The 18,872-nt window shown below is 40.5% G+C and overlaps 1 long non-coding RNA gene across 1 annotated transcript; it reads left to right on the plus strand.

Annotated features, from left to right (window-relative positions):
- The first annotated feature begins 831 nt into the window (after nt 1–831).
- Nucleotides 832–5,093, plus strand: LOC103370669 (uncharacterized). Its single transcript, XR_520902.1, has 3 exons — nt 832–973; nt 3,048–3,208; nt 4,887–5,093. It is a non-coding gene; the product is annotated as an uncharacterized LOC103370669 (long non-coding RNA).
- Nucleotides 5,094–18,872: the final 13,779 nt, after the last annotated feature.

An 18,872-nucleotide genomic window follows, 5' to 3' on the forward strand; every position in this document is an offset into this window, starting at 1 on the left:
TTTACTTATTTTATTTCAGTAATGTATCGTTCTTGTTTTATTTTATTTTTTCAACTCTTTCAGGAACTTCATTTCTTATGTCATTTTATTTTTGCTGAGCAATATCTGGCAAAAGAATTTCCTTCAGGACTAATTAAAAAATGTTTTACAGGACAGATTGATTCAGCTCTATCAGTAGCCATCAAGTATTCAGCCAAGCCTTAGAGTAAATAGTATTTTTTTCATTTGAAAATATATAAAACGTATATCACTGAACCAGGATCAGTGGTTTGATTGTTGTTTGTGATGTTGTGTGTCCGTTTCATTTTTGTAATATCAGTGAATCTGATACATTCAAAAAATATATTTTTGCCATTTCTGCTTTTTTAGGGGAGTACTGATGTCTGCTTAAACAGCATTTTGACTTTGTGAAATGAAACTCAACCATTAAGTTTAGGAGAAAATCCACTTCCTTAGTATTATTAAGTTAATTAGTTCTATTATCACTGTTTGAATGACTCGGATGCAGCTTTTCTTATTCAGACAGGTGGGCCAAATAAAAAAAAGACAAAAGGGCAAATGAAGTAATTAAAATTAGTCTAAAAGTGAGGCTCAAATCATCAAAATACAATAAAACATATGTAAATAATCAAAGATGTTTTCTAATCTCAATTGATTTATCAAAGCTTCATATGTTTAAAAACCACACACACACACACACAAAACCATAGATGATATTAATCTTATTTCTTGTTATTTTTTTCACCACTGTAATGTTTGAAGGTCAAGCTGATGCACACATTACCCAAAAATGTGAAAATTCCGCGTCGGTCCTTTTTGTCCCTCCTCGCCTCCCGTAGCTGCAGACAAGTATGGCAGTCTGAGAGTTGTGACAACTGTGTTTGTGCTGTAAATATTCATCATATTCTAGTTTTATAGCATCGTTGAATCGGATTTGAGATTTTTCTGAACTTATAACCACATCTCGACTCAGGTAAGACACTAATAAAGAATCTTAGTTGGACTGTTTGTCCAGAATAAGAGGCACGTGGGTTGTAGCTCGCTAATGAGGCTAACCAAGCTAGCAGCTAGCTAGCTCATGTTACCAGCAAAACAAACTGTAGGTCAACAAATATCTGCTCAATTAAGCATTTTCACACGTATTTTTCATTTGTAGCAGTCGACGTTAATGCTAATTAACCGGGAGTGTGAATGTATTTCGGTTGCAGTTAAAAGTCAGGCGAAAATAAGAAAACATGAGCTAATAACATGACTTAAACGTAATTAACATGGTTTTATGTTTAATGAACAGTTAGTTTGAACGATCACAGCCTCTAATTCTGTAGTTTGTTATGCAGGTAAGACAAGGAACATTTAATATTACAGGTAAATACGTGTGTGTGAGTAAACACATGTGCTTTACTTTAAAACTTTCACTTCATTTCTTGCATTCGGGTGAATCTTGGTACACCCAGCGTTTCTCGAGGACTCTGTGTGCACCAGTTTGGGCCATTTCTGCATCAGTTTATGCTTAAAATGCATATTTATGTAAAAGAAAACACAAAATTCAGCAACCAGGTGATAAAGTATCATGGAATCTACATGCATCTTATACATTTTCCACGGCAGAGTCAGTGATTGTGTGATTTTAACTCTCAACATATGAAGGATAAACTCATGCAACCACAGTTTTTAAGAAAAATGTTTCTGTTTCTTTCTTTATTTTTATTCAGGGGGCGAATGCACTTGTTTTAAGTACGGAGAGGCTCGTATTCTCTGTGTCCACCCCTGGAACCTGTCATAGAGACTATACATATTCTCAGTATTTAAGAGTTTTAAAAATGAAGCGCTAAATTAATTTAACATGTTTTCCCATAAAAAAAAAAAGGGCCATTTACAGAAACAGCAGTCTTGAAAGAATAAAACCGAGTGATTAAAAAGTTAAGGTTGCTGAAGAAGGAGCTGTTTCACCTTAAAAGTCTAAAACCACGGCAAGGCTGAGTATAGAAAGGAGACACAAATGAGCCATGCTGCACTTGTAAGGTCTTCCACAACGACACTGGCACAGTTGAGGACTGGAAATGCAGACGACGGACACATCAAGCTGATTTCTCTTTTTAATTCCAAGCAACATCGTCAGCACAGAGCTGGAGGAAACCAGTGAGATCCTTGTTCACTCAGAAGCTGCACCAGAAGTCTGGTCAGAAGTGTTCTTTATGATTTGCAGCCACAAAGCCAAACAACTCACCTGTGCATGAAAATACAAGAGCTCTGGGTGTGGAGAAGTGTCAGGCTGTCTGGACGGATTTATTTAACATTTGAAATATGTAGCTCTGCTGCAGGAATGAGTGTCTGCAGGCAGCAACAACAATGAACAGTGAGCTGGTTTGTGGAGCCAGAAACCAAACAGTTTTTTAAAAAAGTCTGCAACAAACATAAAGTTTCTGTTTTGATTATTCTATTCTAGTACAAATTATTTTATCAATCCACTGGTTTAGAAAATATCTGCCAGTACGAAAACGTTTGTGTTGCTAATTGTTCAAAATCCAAGTTTACTATCAGAGTTAACCCAAAGTCAGGAATAAGTTCCAATAACTAAACATGAATAAAGAATACATTTGCTGTCAGTTGATTTGGATAAATCAACTAACTGTTCCAGCTTTAATTAATAATAAAAGCATCATTGTTGCCTCCTCTTTACATTATGTAGGGTTCCTAGTTAGTTTGACCTTACATTTACAAGAAAGTTGACCGATATATTATTTGTTGCTCTTGCAAACCAAAAGTATAGTAGCATTATGTGTCATTTGAGCTTCATATTGATGCTTTCCTTCAGAAATTCAATGAGCCTCAACACACCATGCATCATAGCTTTGTACTTGGCCAGAATTTAAGTCACAGTGTACTTTAGGCATATGTTTATGAAGTTATTTTTGCTTTATGTCATCTCAAATGTCATTGTCAGGCTTCGTTTTTGGTAATCCGGATCTGAACTACTTACAGGTCTGGACTACCTGAGAGAGACACTGAAGTAGCTGTGTTTGACCAGAGCTCTGTCTGATTTCCAGCCCACTATGCCGTCCGCCTGTGACTCTCTGATTGAAGACATCGAGGACATGGTGTCATCCAGCGACCCGACTCCTCATGAGAGACAGTCTGCCAGAAAGAGTATCATACCGAGGTCCAGGAGGAAGAAAGAGCTGAGCGACGAGGAGCTCCAAGCCGACAGGTTTTATCAAGTGTTTGAGAGAAAATATAGTTACATCCCATGGAAGTGCTAGTCTTCTTTGACACATTTGGACAAGCAAAGATTTGATCCTCTTTAAAGCCGTGGCTACACATCAAGGTCGTATACTTGAGGGGAAATTAGCTTTTTTTATTGAGGAAAAATGTCAACATATACTTTTCTTCTGGGGGCAAAGCAAGTACACTCCTGGCATAAGAAGGTAGTACTGACCCTTTGGTAGAAACAACCTCTAGTCTGTGTTTTGTGTTGTCCTCCAGTAGCTTATGTCTGCTGAAATATGACATAAATGCCTGTTTCAAACCTGCCCACAACATTTCAATGAGATTTAAATTGATGCAGAATTTATCGCTGAATCAATGACCGCAAGCTGCCCACTTCCTGAGACAGTTAAACAAATCTTTTGTCTGCGACACGCATTTGAACTATTGCTGTGGTAAAACAGCTCTGACTGTGATTGGTCTGTCCGTAGTATATTATTCCAAACTGTAGTTTTGTTATGATGTTCTCTTGTTGATTGTGAAGTCTTCTTTTTTCCTCACATGTCAGATATGTACAGTCTGTTCCTGGTTGCAGATGCGTACACTTAGATACGAGTAGTTGTGAGAGTTCCCTACAGATCCCGTGGTGACATTTGGTTTTGGGGGACTTCTCTTTGCATCTGATGACCTGCTCTTGGATTGGATGGTGCTGTTCCAGAGTCTATAACACTTGTAGCTACTCCTTGCAGTGGAATCATTGATTGTCATTTTATTTTTTTCAAATCCTCTCCGAAAGTCATAGGTATCCACCACTTCCTTCCTTCCTTATTTGTATATATTCTGTTGATTTTGGCATGATGACACCGCACATCTCAATAGCAAAGACAAAACCCTACTCTAGATATGAGAGATTTAAATAAGACAGGTTCCCATTGTCACTTCCAAAGGAGGTTCTACTTTTTGGCACCTAATCTTGAGTTCATAATTATCCTTTTATGTATCTGAAAGTGCGAATTTCTGTGATTGGCCTGTTTTGTTTTTTAAATGTTGTTTAAATGATGAAAAATCTAAATTTTGTGGCTTTTGTTTGAGCATTTCACTTTTATCAGCGAGGATAAAAGAGGATCAAGTGTTCGCTTGTTCAGATATTTTAACCATTTGAACAGTTTCCATGTGAGAGTAGATGGCTGCTGTTATCACTCTGTTTAGTTTTAAGCTTTCCAAGTAATCATATAGACTGAAAGACATGTGGTGGGTCTGATGTCATCCAGTCAATGAGCACTAAATGGATCTGCTGAGGAAAACCAAATTACAGCCACAGCTGTGTGTTTTTGTTGCTTTATGTTCTGTATGTCTTATGAAGCAGGTGAAATCACCCATAACATAGATCTACTATCAACATGTAGTGTGTCCTCTTTGCTTTCACACGACAAAGGCACCACAAAAAAGGCCTAAAACTCATTTCCTCAAGCTGACTTGACCTAGTTCTTTGGATGACAGCTTTGCAAACAGCCTGCATCAAACAAGTTAGATGTGAAAGCATCTTCATAGTCTGTTCCACTACATTTGTGCGAGTTGACAAGTCATGATTTGAGTTTTATGATGTGATAGTACATTTAGATATCCCTTTTAGCATTTCAATATGTCATGTAACAGCCATGTTTTTTGTTGCTAATTTTTAGCTTGATCCCTGGAACCCAAAAGATCTGGATGAAAACATGGGGCTGCAGTCACAACAACTCAGATGGAGAGTACATGGCTGGACAGCTCGCTGCCAGCGGATACAAGATGACTGGTGAGAGACTGTTTAATTACCACAATTTGCATGACGTCAGGAGTTCACTGAGCAATATAATACAAAATTATTTCTACAATAAAATTTAAACAGTGGATGGATTTTAGACGGATGCAATCAAGATAAATATATGAATAATATCTGAAATCGGGCTGCAAGGTGGAGCAGTGGTTAGCACTGTTGCCTCGCAGCAAGAAGGTCGCCAGTTTGCGTCCCGGTGAGGACGTCTGGGATCTTTCTGGGTGGAGTTTGAATGTTCTCCCCGTGCAGCGTGAGTTCTCTCCAGGTTCCTTCCTCCCACAAAAACATGTTGAGGTTAATTGGTGATTCTGGCGACCTGTCCAGGGTGTCCCCTGCCTTCACCCTAAGTCAGCTGGCATAGACTCCGTGTGAGGATTAAGCGGTGTATAGATGATGGATGGATGGATGGATATCTGAAATGGTAAAAAAAAAAAACATCATTATTGTGATATAATTTACACCTGTAGGACTGGTGTCAGTGTTACTATTAAACACAAGGGGGCGATGTTGCCTTACGAGTGAGGTGAACCTTGGTTATTACTCCTGTGGGGGATTTTTCACTTTTGCACTTCTCTCAACAAACTCATCCAAGCAAATGTATTGTATGTTTAAAATGGTTCATGTGAAGATTTCGACCATGATGAACCACATTCAGTTTATATCTACCTTTGAATCTAAACCTCTAGTTTCGATGCTTTAACTTGATGGAGTGGTCCAACGGAAAAGGCAATACGCCTTACAGGTTAACAAAAAAAACACTCAGCAATATTGAATACTACTTTTCATCCTTAGCTTTGCATGTCTTTTGCATCGAAGCCAGACATATTGTGCTCTAGATTACCAGAGGGATTCATTGTGAGTGTACAGGCGAGAGACCAACACAGACAGAAAGAATCAGATGGAGATGTGTGATGCATTGTTTGAAAAATGTGCGTAATGGATAGTAGTTGGCTCTTGAATGTGATATTCTGGGTTTCCTGCTCTGTGTGTGTGTGTGTGTCGTTATGGCTTCCTGTTTTTCACAATTAGTCACAAAGAAAATGGACTTCTTGTGCAGGTTGTGTGTGGCTGGTTGTGCAGTGCCTTCATGCCCTCCTCGGTTCTTTCTATATGCAGTTGTGTGTTTGTGGAGAGAGAGAGAGAGAGAGAGAGAGAGCGAGTTAAACCCTGAGGCATTTCTCTCTCTCCATGGGGTCTCCACAGCCATAGAAGGACATTAATCACACACTTCAAAAATGCAGATGTACCCACTCACTCACTCACAAACACACACACACACACTAGACACAATTTGCTCCCGAACATGGGCCAACTGTTTTCCCCCTCCCTCCCTCTCATGTGGTAGTTTCGACCCCTTGATCTCTTTATCTTTTCCACCTTTCTTTGTTTTACCGTTTTCTCCGTCCCAGGAGCTCCCGTCTGATATAACACGTCTCTCTCTGCACTTTGTTGTCTCTAACCTGCCCCCTCGACTCAGACCCTGTGTTCAGGCATCTCCTAGGGCTTGACATTTAGTGTGCTAATTGTCCCAACGTACGTCTATTTTGACTGTTGTTTAGTGGAAAGGCTGCAGTAAGAGCCTGCTGTTTGTATTCAAAGCGTCGTCTTCTTTTCCTACGTTGACCTCTGCATGGGAAATATCTGTCTGTTTCCCAATGTGATTACAGCGCACGTTGCTTCCCTGGTTGTCTTAAGGTCCTCAGCAGATATAGATGCGAGAGGGTGTAATGCAATACACTCGCAGGTAATCAGGTTAAATCCTGCTGTTATGGATATTAGATTTTTTTGGAATCTCTGGATTGTGTCTGTCTCCTCCACTTGTTAAAACACGAATGTGCAGCAGCCACATAAAAATACTGGTTCCACAAAGTGTTTAATTTTTTGTAACTTAGTAGAAGAACCCCCCTAGCTGCACTTACACAACATGTTACACCTCTTTTTATTTATCTTATAATGTAGACAATTTAACATGAAATAAAACAACATATTAGTGCTTTCTGTTTGGAGATATTTAACATTCTCATAAGGTGCAGAAGAAAGGCCTTTCGGTTGCCATTTGCATATATTTTGCATGACGACATGCATTTGCAAGAGGCTGTAGTCATTTTTGATGTTTTGATATGTACTTGTTCACCTGGTGTCTACCTCTGTGCCGGTAGGAATTGGTGTTCACCTTCACCTGCATCCACACTGAAAGGTTTTTGTTTTTAAGCGGCTTTTTGAAAGAAAAATGATCAGGCAGGCGTTTCAGCGCCATGATTTCTTAAACTGCACAACAGCTGCTAGCATAACAACAAGGTCAGCGAGGCCTGTAGCTTAATTCATTATCTATACTGAATTAACCACTGGTAGTCAGGGCATATATCCTTATTTTCCCCCTAGAAAGTGGTCACATACTAGCAACGTGACAAATCAGGGTGTTAACTGTTTTCAGAAGTCTCCTTCCAGGCTTAAATGCAACCCAGGACTTGTCAAACTAAAACAAGTCACTTTATAAGTAGTTCTAAAACTCTAGAGTAGTGAGGATGCTGGGCATAAACATATAATAAATTACATGTTTTTAAATACACTCATGTTTATTGACACCTGGATTAGTTTCCTCTCTGACTGACGAGGAGCTACAGCTCCAAAACGTTTTGGACCAGAATAACCTTGGTTTTCCTCAAGAGTTCTCAAGCATATTTCTTCCACGTACGTGTGAGTGGGGAGGACAGTGCTGCGGCATTACTCACTCGGTTGTCAGAGAACCAGGGTTTGTTTGGAACAGTTAGTGGAAAATCTAGAGTCAGGACAGCTGAGGAGCTCAAGTGATGTTCACAGGGAGGAAAAAAAACAAGAACATTTGTGGGGTCACGGGCGGTTATAAAAGACAAGATCTCATGCAACTCAGATGATTGGTCTGTCTCTTGATAGATTTGGTGGTGGTGAAGCTTCTGTTTATTCAGCTTGCTAGCATTACATCGGATCACTGTTAAAAAGATTTAAAATACAGATAGAATACGAATGATAAAGTGGAGTCTTTACACCTTTTGTTACTAGCGAGTTGTACACAAAATAGCTTAGAAAAAGAGCAATTTCCCATCATTTACCACTTAAATTAATGCGTTTTTTAAGCCCACGATGTCGCCTTGATCTTCCACTCATAAGCTTCAGAACAGGGATGATCCGAAAACACTGCAACATGATTTTCCACTGAAACAAATGATGTGTTCTGTACCAAACAAGTGTTTTCTTTTATGTCTGCAGACCATGATTTGTGGGCATCTCTATAGCACCACGATGCTCCATTTAGTATGTTTTTGGACATTTTATCAAAAAGTGGCAGCTCTTGTGGTTTGGATATTGCCGTTTTGATATTATTTCGATAATTTTTTCAGCCCTACTGCTTCTTTCTTCTCACAAAGTACTTTAAAGGTCAGTGTCTAAAGGATTAGTTTGGTATCTGTCCTCCACACATCTGCTTTTTTTTTTTTTTAATCTGTCTTTTCCACTTGTTTGCTTGCTTGTATCTTCTGTTTCCTTCCAGTATCTTCCTCCTCACTCTCTCCTTCTTTGAGGTAATTCATTATTTCACTGTGAGATTGTCTAAAGGAGAAATCGACTGTCATGGCCGAAATCAGGGGGAGATTACACTTTCTACAGCCGGCAATTGTTGTGAATCTTATCGTACGGTGCGCAGTGCAGTTGTCTACTTGTCGGGAATGGCATGAAATTGTCGGGAGAGTGTGGAATGGTCTGGAATGTGCTCCTGAATGTTGCAGTCGTTGGCCAGGCAGAATATTCGCTGCGCAAAATCACGTCATTCGAATATCCTACCTCTATAGTGTCTGTTGTTTAAATCCGCAGTGTCGCTCTGCAGAGTTGAATGAAAGAATCTGGACAAAGACGCCTTCCACCGCTCTGAAAACATGACATCACCTTCTCTCTCATCCTTCCTGCCTGTTTTCTCTCTTTCACACTCGCTGCCCTCCCCTGTCGCACTTTCATCCCCATGTCTAACTCTTTCTTTCTTTCTCAAACTATGACATCACCTGGTGCGAGGCGTAGTAGAAGTTCTCGTGTCGGCCCATAGATGGCAGCCTCGGCTCACGGAGGACGTGTTTTTTTCTTCGTTGTAAGAATGCATCTCTGCAATATCAGGATGAGGTCATCCTTCTGAAAAACATACTCTGTTCCCATTCATAGTTTTAAAATTTAGAACTTTCAATCTTTAGAGGTTGCACACGATCTTGTGTGAGCCGGTCAACCTGAATCAGTATAATATAATCCTGTGAGACAGTGTGCTTATATAATAGGTTGTACAAGGCCGAATGAAGGGTGTCTTTTGGTGAGAAGATGAGCGACTTTATTTAGGTGTGAGGCATTTTGATTTGCACGTTCAGTTTTTAAAAAAATATAACGATTAAACTAAAAACACAACCAGTTGAACTCGCAGTGCTTCTCGTGTTTACATGTTTCATACACATTGGAATGCAACACATTACTTGCTCACCACTTGAGGAGATAAATAATCGGCCATTCCAGTTGGTATTTATTCACTAAATATGACTATGATTTCTATAAATGAAATTACTTAATAATTACGAAATAATAAATAATACTGATCAGTCTGAGGAGCAAATGTCTCCCAACACCCCAACTCATGTGTTTTTCCTCTTGTTATGTTTTACCTCAGTGACATAAACCTGTGATTTTTTTTTTTCTCCTCTGCTTTCATTGTCTCAACACTTGTTTTCCTGTCTGCACTTGTTCTGAGTTGCTGTTCCTACATGCGACCAAAGAGGGCACTGTTTACCTGTGACAGCACACCAATGAACTGCAATGGAGCAGCAGAGCAATGTGCCAAATAGTGACTTCATAGAAAGGCATGTATTCTCACACATGAACGCGTGCACACACACACACACACACATTCACACACACACACACACTCACACACACGCGCACGCACACGCACACACCCTTCATGGAAAGTCACACCAGGATATTTTGATTGTTTTTGGCTGCTGGTCTCCTCCCCTCCCAATCTCTTCTCTGGTCGCCAGCCGCGCACACAGCACTTCAGTTATGATTTTACATACCGGTTAGGCAAAATTACTCCCTGGTACACAATGTCAGCCAAATGAGGCGTTCTCAGTTCCTGGTTTGGACACAGACGGTTGGAGGATATGGGTTTCAGAGAAAGGGTGTGAGCCGTTTTGATGAAACGATACGAGGACTTAATTGATCAGCAGGAAGTACAGGTGTTTCTGTGGAAAGAAGATGCTGCTGGTTCACAAGTGTCATTTTACTGCCTTTTTAGACAAGCTACATTTATTATGTTGTGCTTTTAATACTAAATACATTTTGCCTTTATGAGCTCTCACTCTTTTTGCTCAGTGGCGGCTGAAGAATATCACTTTTTTTTTTAAATGTAACACAGACATATTTTGCTTTTCTAATTTAGATTTTAGTTTCCGACTGAGCTCGTACTACATTTGCGTTTGAAGCGCTTCTGCAGCTCTCAGTGATTGTATTACATCACTGTAGAGTATTCTCACTCTGAGCGTGTGCACCTCGCATACATGCCGTCTCATTCATAAAACGGAGCGTGTCAGGATCCTCCGATTGGCTGACTGGGTCCCGCGCAACATTACACGCCGCGATATTGCAGCCAATGAAAACTTACAATGTTGCGTTTGACTCCACCTCTCACATATACACACACTTTGGCTCGCGCAGTCACTCACACACACATTTGCTCGACTCGCACACAGTCGCAGACGTGGTGGGAATTGGTATTATACAGGGAAAGTGCACGAGAGACAGTTCAGTTTTTGACAGTCATCATTCTGCAAGATTAGACATATCGGCTGGTGCGCGCACGCCTGAGAAACACTCGCTGTCTCGCCACTGTGTTGTAGCTGCGTGTGTGTGTGTGTGTGTGAGACAGTGTTGCTTTGCTGATTTCAGAGAGGCAGAAAGAACGAAGCAACACGAGGAAAGACTGAGAGGAAGAGTCGGCGGGGAAAGAGAGGAGGGATGAAGAGTGCAGCCGACAGAGATGCACTCGAAGCCAAAATTAGCCAAAGTGACGGCTGGAAATAGGAACAGTGAGGACAAGGCACTGCCAGGAAACATGAGCTGGAATCTGGCAAGTCAGTAGAAACAGGGAGTAGAGAGATATGTGGATAGATGGAGAGGAGAGTGGTTTGAGCAATGAGGAGCGACAGGAGAGATGCAGGGGAAGAGATAATCTGCATTGCAAAGGGAGGCTAAGTGAACAGGAAACGGGAGTTGGCAGAATATTTCTAGGAAAGAAAAATACACATACAACTAAAAATTGAACTGAAATCTTCGGTTTTGTTGGAAATCAGTTACTAAACACTATATATAGTGTGTTTTTCATTTTGTACCTCTGTCCAATGTTAAGTTACCGTAGTTACACCCTATATAGTCACTCATAGTATCCCACAATGCACCGTGAAAAGTAGCGCACAGGCGATGGTCACTAACCAACAATATGTACCATCATGCATTGAGTCGAAGGTGAATGGCAGACGGACAAGAGAGCAAATTTAGGATTCACAGATTTTGTTGTGTTAATATATATTTGCTAGTGTTAAGATGTATTTTCTAGTGTTCAGACATATTTTCTACAGTACATGTGTAGCTTGTCAAAAATGACGGCACCTACGAGACCAATCGATGGCGCAAAAACACAAATTTAAAACAATAATTTGTATCGATATGCTTAATGGAAATGGGGTGATGTGTCACAACCAAAACAAAGACAAAAAAAAAAGGATTTTCATGTATTAATTTAGGAACATACGCTTAGTACAATGGGTTTTTCAAAAAAATGCCGGTCAGTTTTTGTCCATAGCTGGCATCAATCTGATATGTTTTAATTGAGCGACATTAATTAATAGCACCGAGATTCAAATAGTGTCTAAAAGTGTTAGTTTGGCTGAAGAGCTCCCTACATAGTTCCCTGTATAGTAGTCATACATAAGGAGTAGGACATTTGTGGATGGACACAGCCTTAAATTAATTAATAAAATGTCCACCACTGCGTGTGCACTTGAATTGAATATTGCACTTTTTTAAAAAAGTGATTTTTACATCATGTCTGTGTGACTTTAACCACATTAAACTGCTGAAATGCTAATGAGATGGCTGTCTCTCCCATCTCCAGTGTATACACCAACTCAAACACAATATCCAAGGCTTTGAATTTGTCTAAAGTCCTATAAAAAGACCCATGAATCCAGGCAGTCAGGTGTAACCAGTTAGAGACCAGGAGATTAGAGTGATCCCGAGCCGTGTGTTTGTGCATGCACATGTGTGTTTTGGTGATCCAACAAGGTGACCCGCGTGTAGGCAGCACCCAGTAACCATTTAGAAGCTGTGGGATTAGGGACCCCGGCCAGTCCTGCCTTAAAATTCCCTCGAGGTAACGATGGATAGAGGAGAAGAAGGAAAGCGGCGTCGGCTCGAGGAAAGAGGGGATCACTGCTCGGTCGCATCCATTGATTACTCCGAGGAAAGGAATTCTGATAGCATCACAAACTGACCTGATGAGGAGAACCACTGCAGCGAGAAATTGTCATGGGAGTTGGGAAACACAGTGTCAGTCAGAGGGATTTATTGGTGGCATTTTTTTAGATTATTTCAACTCAGTTTTATTTATACACCATCTCAGGGGTCTTCACATCGTAAGACCAGACCTTATCATAATATTATTTTAGCCTAGATGCTAGCATGAGTCATCCACAAAGAGGCTAAATTAAGTAAATAGATCATCTGTTGTCCAAATGTCACCGCTAATACCTTCCAGTGATACTAAGGAGCTGCAAGAAACAAAATTACTTTTCCCTGGAAATCCTGTCCGTATGGAGACAAAGATCCCCTTATGTTAGTCGCTGCTGCCCGTATGGGAGATTTAGGCGCAAGGAAAGCGAATTACAGATGACTGAAAGAGAGACCGCTCCTCGCTCCTCTGAGAAATAACAAAAAAACAGAACAAATTCATTCCCCAACGGGCGGTGATATCTCATCCTTGTTTCTTAAACCTCAAAGGTAGGAGGGGAAGAAGAATGGAGGCAAGAATCGCCGCTCCAGTGTTCCCTCTGTCCAGTCATTTGTTCACTTGCACTTTCATTGCTCTGATGAAGAGAGCAAGAGATAAATGATTGGAGAAGCTGGGAAGGAATTTCCTCTGCTTGTTCCTTGTAAAGGAAAGGAAGCGTATTCCCTATTCCCTTCAGAACCCAGCCAGCCAGTGAACCCCGTTATCCCAGGAATACCGCCTGCATTCCACAGGGATTGTGAATACCCTGAAGGGATATAATGGGAATATCATGGAGGGGATGTGAGTAATGGGATGAAGCAAAGGAAAGGCATGGGGGTGGAGGAGGATAGAAGAAGAGAGGGACTGGGAAATGAAGAGCAAAGGAGGTTGTCTGGAAGGAGGATGAGGGGTAAAACCGGGTTGTGCTCCCATCCACGGCCTTAAATCAAATAGGGAGATGATGCTTTGTGGCATCAAAGGCGTCTGATTGTAAAGAAATAAAAGCGAGGCTGTTAAAATGTCAGACCACCGCGCTCGCACCGCGTCAAAAATTGCAGGAGTCATGCCTTCCCTCCCATTCAGCAAGTTGCATCAGGTGCCATTTAACAAGACATTTAACCCCCAAGGCCTCAACTGGAGCTGCTCAGCGGGAAACACAGCGTACCTGTGGATACGGAGGGCAGCTTCCAGTTAGTGGTGTGTAACCCACTCTGCACTGCACCCGTCTTACCAGTTCATATCTATGAATTTGAATGCAAACATGACTGCTCCTGGGAAACTGATGCTGAAATGGTTTGTTAATAAAAGTAGTTGTAATGTTAGAGAATGTACTGTTAATTTGTGACTTACTAAATGCTATGATGCGAAAGTAATCCAATATGAGTGCGCCATACAAACAATAGAATGGAATAAAATGGCTAGCTGGCATGTGGTGTTTTCCGTTAATGATATTCAGCAATTTTCCAATTATCAGTGGGGATGTCCCGATTAATTTTGCTGCCATTTTGATACCATTTTCCAAGCTAATACACACTTAAAGTGTTGTAGATTGGCCGTAGTACCTGGTAGCGCCACCATCTTGCTGTTGAATACGTAGCGACCAGAGGAGGCGGTCAGTGTTGGCAAGCAGAGAGCATTGTGGGGGTTTAGCTAGTAATGAGGCACCATGACAGAAATTTAATAACCTCCAACCAGTGTACATGTATCAACTCATGTTGGGATCAATCAGGACCAATAAAAGCAGGCAAAATTTATATAATCATTCGATTATTGCTTGAAATTGCTGCACAATTTTCCTCCCAAGTCCCAATGAAATAATCTAAAAATACAACTTTTCTTCAGTTGCAGTCAGTTCTATTCATCTCCAGTTACCACTCTAAGGTCTTAAGCAACGTCCTGCATATTGCTTTCCAATGCGCACCACTAGAACAGCCAATCAACACTAAACGTTGAAGTGATGAAACGTTTTCCTTTAATTAAACATATGTAAAACATCAATAAACAAAAGTATTTCAATGATGTTTTGGGCTGGAGGTTGTGTTACTCTAAATCTTGACATCAAGATTTTCATTATAATTACAAACGTATATCTAAATTTGTTGTTAAAGCCCACAAACACATCATTTTCCAAGTGTTGCTACTCATATGATTCGTGTAACATCCTCCCAGGGCAGTGTAATCGTGTACAAACCAAGAATAGCTCCATCAAACCAACTGGGTAAAGCGTGTGAAGATCTGCTTCAGTAGGAAAAAATTGGGTTTTGGCCTGGTGTCATAGTGCAGTACAGTGACCACAGTGTTAAAGACAGACTAACACATTGTTGGTCAAATGTCATGGGATTTAATGACATCATGGTGAAGAATCTGTCCACCATTTCCCCTGCCCAATAACTTAAAAAAAAACAATAAAACTTTTCTTGTATAACCTTGAGCTATGAAGCTGCAGCTAAGGACAGAGCTAACAATGTGATAATTGGGATGAGCAAAGGACAAATTGAGTTTTATTTACATCATTTGACCGTGCAAACTATCCTAATTTAAAAGTGTCATCGTTTTCCTACAATTACATGTCCTCATTTGTTCAGCTGAACGATGTCTGTAATTTAGCTCTGCTTTTTCTTTCTCTTGGAGGACAAACTTTGTCAGACTCCTTGGCAGTCGAGCTAAAAGGACCAAAGCAACATGATCTATATTCTTTGACATTTGGCACCTCATTGTTGCTTTCTTTGTTTTTGAATAATTAGCTTGTCTAATATTTTACGAGCTGAAAGAGACTTTTTAGTCTTTCTCACTTCTAATTTGTCCTTCTCCCTGTCATCTTGACTCAACGAGGAAAACAAATGCAATTTCCCTCATGAAGACAAAATGAAAGCTTGAAAGACGTTTGTAATTAATGTGGCATGCCAGGCTGTTGGCGTGGGTGGATAAAGAGTGTGGGAGACATAAGGCTAAAAAGCAAAGAAATTGAGAGTTGTGCATTCAAGGACATGTAGTAAATGACTTTTCAAGGCCCCGCTTTGAATTTTTTAATTATTTTTTTCTGTGTCCCTCCATTCACTTTGGCCCTTTTGTGTTGTTTTGGAAGATAACACCCACTTTCTGTCTGAGCGTCCAATGTTCAGCCATCAGTGCCATTACTCACTGACCACCTGCTGAAATGGAAAGCAGGGGTGACCTGGATCGTTGCGTGTGGATGTTCATATGAGGCCACCTGCTGAAATGAAAGCACCGGCGACCTGCGAGCGAAGAGTGTGTGCACGAGTGTTTGTGTGTCGTGAGAATTTGCAAGTTTCGCGAGGACCAGCCTGCCATTTAATAGAACAGGAGGTCCTCACAAGTATAATTTTAAAGCTCGCCTGTGTGCACTTTTGTCCTTTTGTAATAAATTAATTCTACATGTGTCTCTGTCTGATCTCTTCTTCATACATATAAATGAATGAGCTCCGCGCTGGATTTCCATGTGAGAGCACAGATATTAGATAAAGTGGATTTAAAAGCCGCGGATGATTCGAGCGGTTGGTTTAATTTGAATCATCATCGGTCAAAGTAACCTTGATCGCCAAGCAGAAAAGATGACTTGACTGGGGAGAGTCTTGGCAGGACCTCTTCTTGACCAGATAGCAATTGTGAATGAATGTAAGTGACTGTGTGTGTGTGTGTGTGTGTGTGTGGAAGCCCCCACAGGTCAGAAGCCTAAATAGCTCGTCTGCTGTCCATTCGGCAAGACAAGTTGTTGAATCGAGCTCAACTGTTGACTAAACTTCTTGGTGCTTTCTTCCCTTTGAGACTCTTCTTCAACTTGTTCACCTCTCGTCCTGTATTAGCGGTAACGATCTATACGTGGTAAAGGTAGCAGAGTAAATACACGTAAGGTGGCAGAGAGATCAATAGGCGTGTATTGATTAAGAATCAAGCGTGGCTACAAGTAATTTCCTGGTCGTTTGTGTGTGACTATCTTTGTTGGAAGGTGAAGGATTGTGTTTGGTGCCTAAAATTTGCCAATTATGGTTTTTTTGTAAGCAAGGAAATGTTAAAATAGTAAAAAAAAAAATCACATGTTCCAGATTAGGCAGAATAATGGTGAAATACATAAGATGAAAGGCATTAAATTACACTGTTTATGTTCCCGTTTATTCCCTGCTTCTGTTTGTCACTCATTTGCTCTCCACACTCAGTAGCCGGATCAAACATACATGCACGCCGATGCATGCACATACAGAGGTGTGTGAAGTGTATTGATAATCGGATGCTGTCCACATGGCAGACAGATGGCTCTTCTAATCTTTCAGACAGACGCAGCCTTTTGAGATCTGATCTGATCTGATGATTGCTGAGCGAGTGTGTGTGGCTGAACTCGATAAATCTGTCCTCAGAAGGCCCCTGCTGTCTCCTATGTGTGTGTGTGTGTGTGTGTGTGTGGACTCTTTCATCCTTGTCTTGTGTGTAACTTATTTTACAGTTGCGGTTGGAGTGCGTCTGTGCTCTTGTCATTATCCTTGATCGCTGATCAATGGGTGACCAGGACTGTTATGACAAGCGTATACTTCTGAACTTCTTTCTGCCTGATTCTTGGTCAGATATCAGTCACGCTTTAATACCCAGCGTTTATAAATGGAGCAATGTGAATATTTATGTTATCTTTCCTTGAACTGTACACGTGGAAAAGGGGAAAAGAAAGAGTGCGAGGCTGGATGGCCTTGAAAAAAGGTCATATTTGATGTCAAGCTACATATGATGATGAGTTATCAACATCTCTGCTCTTAGTTTTAACCTTAAAGCAGATGAGCAGTGTTTAAGTTATGAAACTCAATGTGGAAAGAAAGATAGAAACAACATGATCATAGCTACAACTGGGCAATATGGCTGAACAATTTTGATCATATGTTTATCGATGTCAATAGTTGTTGCTAATTTATAATGACCTCTTGTGAATAAAGTGACCAGCAGGAAGAAGGTTCAATTAGCATTTAAATACAGACAATAATTACTTTAAATGTTCATCTCATTTTTTCGGTGTAATATTTCATTAGTATGTGTGGTATTACTGTATTACCTCAGTATAGTTGTCATCATTACTTTTTACTGTTCTATTCTAGCCTCATTTTAGTACACTTCATTTTCAGTAATATATTGTACTTTTGAGGCACTGCATTTCTTCTGTTATGTTTTTTTTGAGCAATTTCTGGCACAAGGATTTCCTTTGGGATTAATAACATTTTATCCTTAACTTTGCAAAAACCCCAAAGAAACAAATTTACATAAGTACATCAATAATAGTAAGTAAACAAGAATAGAGGAAGGATTTCTCTTTATTATGAGCCGGAGAGAGAGCACGGCAGGGGTGTGTTCATGCAACCAAACTTTGCGCTTTTGTTATATGCCTTCCTGCATTTAAGTGAAGCTATTGGACAACTTTTAGTTTGTCTTGTTGCTGTTGGTTAATTGTCTATTTGTAGCACACATCGCTGTTGCCTAACCAGAGTCCATACTGTGGATATGCTGCATTTTTTGTGTCCATTAGTCATTTACAGAAGCAACAATCCATTTGTCTCCACTGGTTGGAAATCGGGCCGCAAGGTGGAGCGGTGGTTAGCACCATTGCCTCGCAGCTCGAAGGTCGCCGGTTCGGGTCCCGGCGAGGACACTTGGGATCTTTCTGTGTGGAGTTTGCATGTTCTCCCCGTGCAGCGTGGGTTCTCTCCAGCTTCCTCCAAAAACATGTTGAGGTTAATTGGTGATTCTAAATTGTAGGTGTGAATGTGAGTGTGCTTGGTTGTCTGTCTCTAAGTGTAGCCCTGTGATAGACTCCCCAGCCTTCACCCTAAGTCTAAGACCCTAGTGAGGATTAAGTGGTGTATAGATAATGGATGGATGGATGGAAATCCTCAAAGTTTCAGCTTTGCCAAATCTGTGACAAACCTCTTCACCTTATCACCACAAATCTAACCTGATTACAGAAAGCAGCTTAAATATTTCTGTTTTGTGCTTTATCAGAGATGCAACATTACTGTTTGTAAAAAAAAAAACAAACAAAAAAAGTTGACAAATTGAAAAATGCCTGAAAAATCTACTTTTACATCAACTTCAACAAGTCAGCTTTTGGTGACATTAGTATTCCAGCGCTGCCATACAGTTAGAGCCAACACGCCTACCTGCACTTTGAAACAGATTTACTTTGAAGCAGGAGGTGTCGAATTATTATCAACAGACAGCTTTAAGCATCAATAACGGCTACACGCAGCATCGGAACTGAGCGGAAAACAGAAAACAACAGGACTCCCGCTGTGACAGAGTTGTTTA

Source organism: Stegastes partitus, unplaced genomic scaffold, assembly GCF_000690725.1.
Source record: "Stegastes partitus isolate 25-593 unplaced genomic scaffold, Stegastes_partitus-1.0.2 Scaffold1463, whole genome shotgun sequence".
Classification (NCBI taxonomy): Eukaryota; Metazoa; Chordata; class Actinopteri; family Pomacentridae; genus Stegastes; species Stegastes partitus.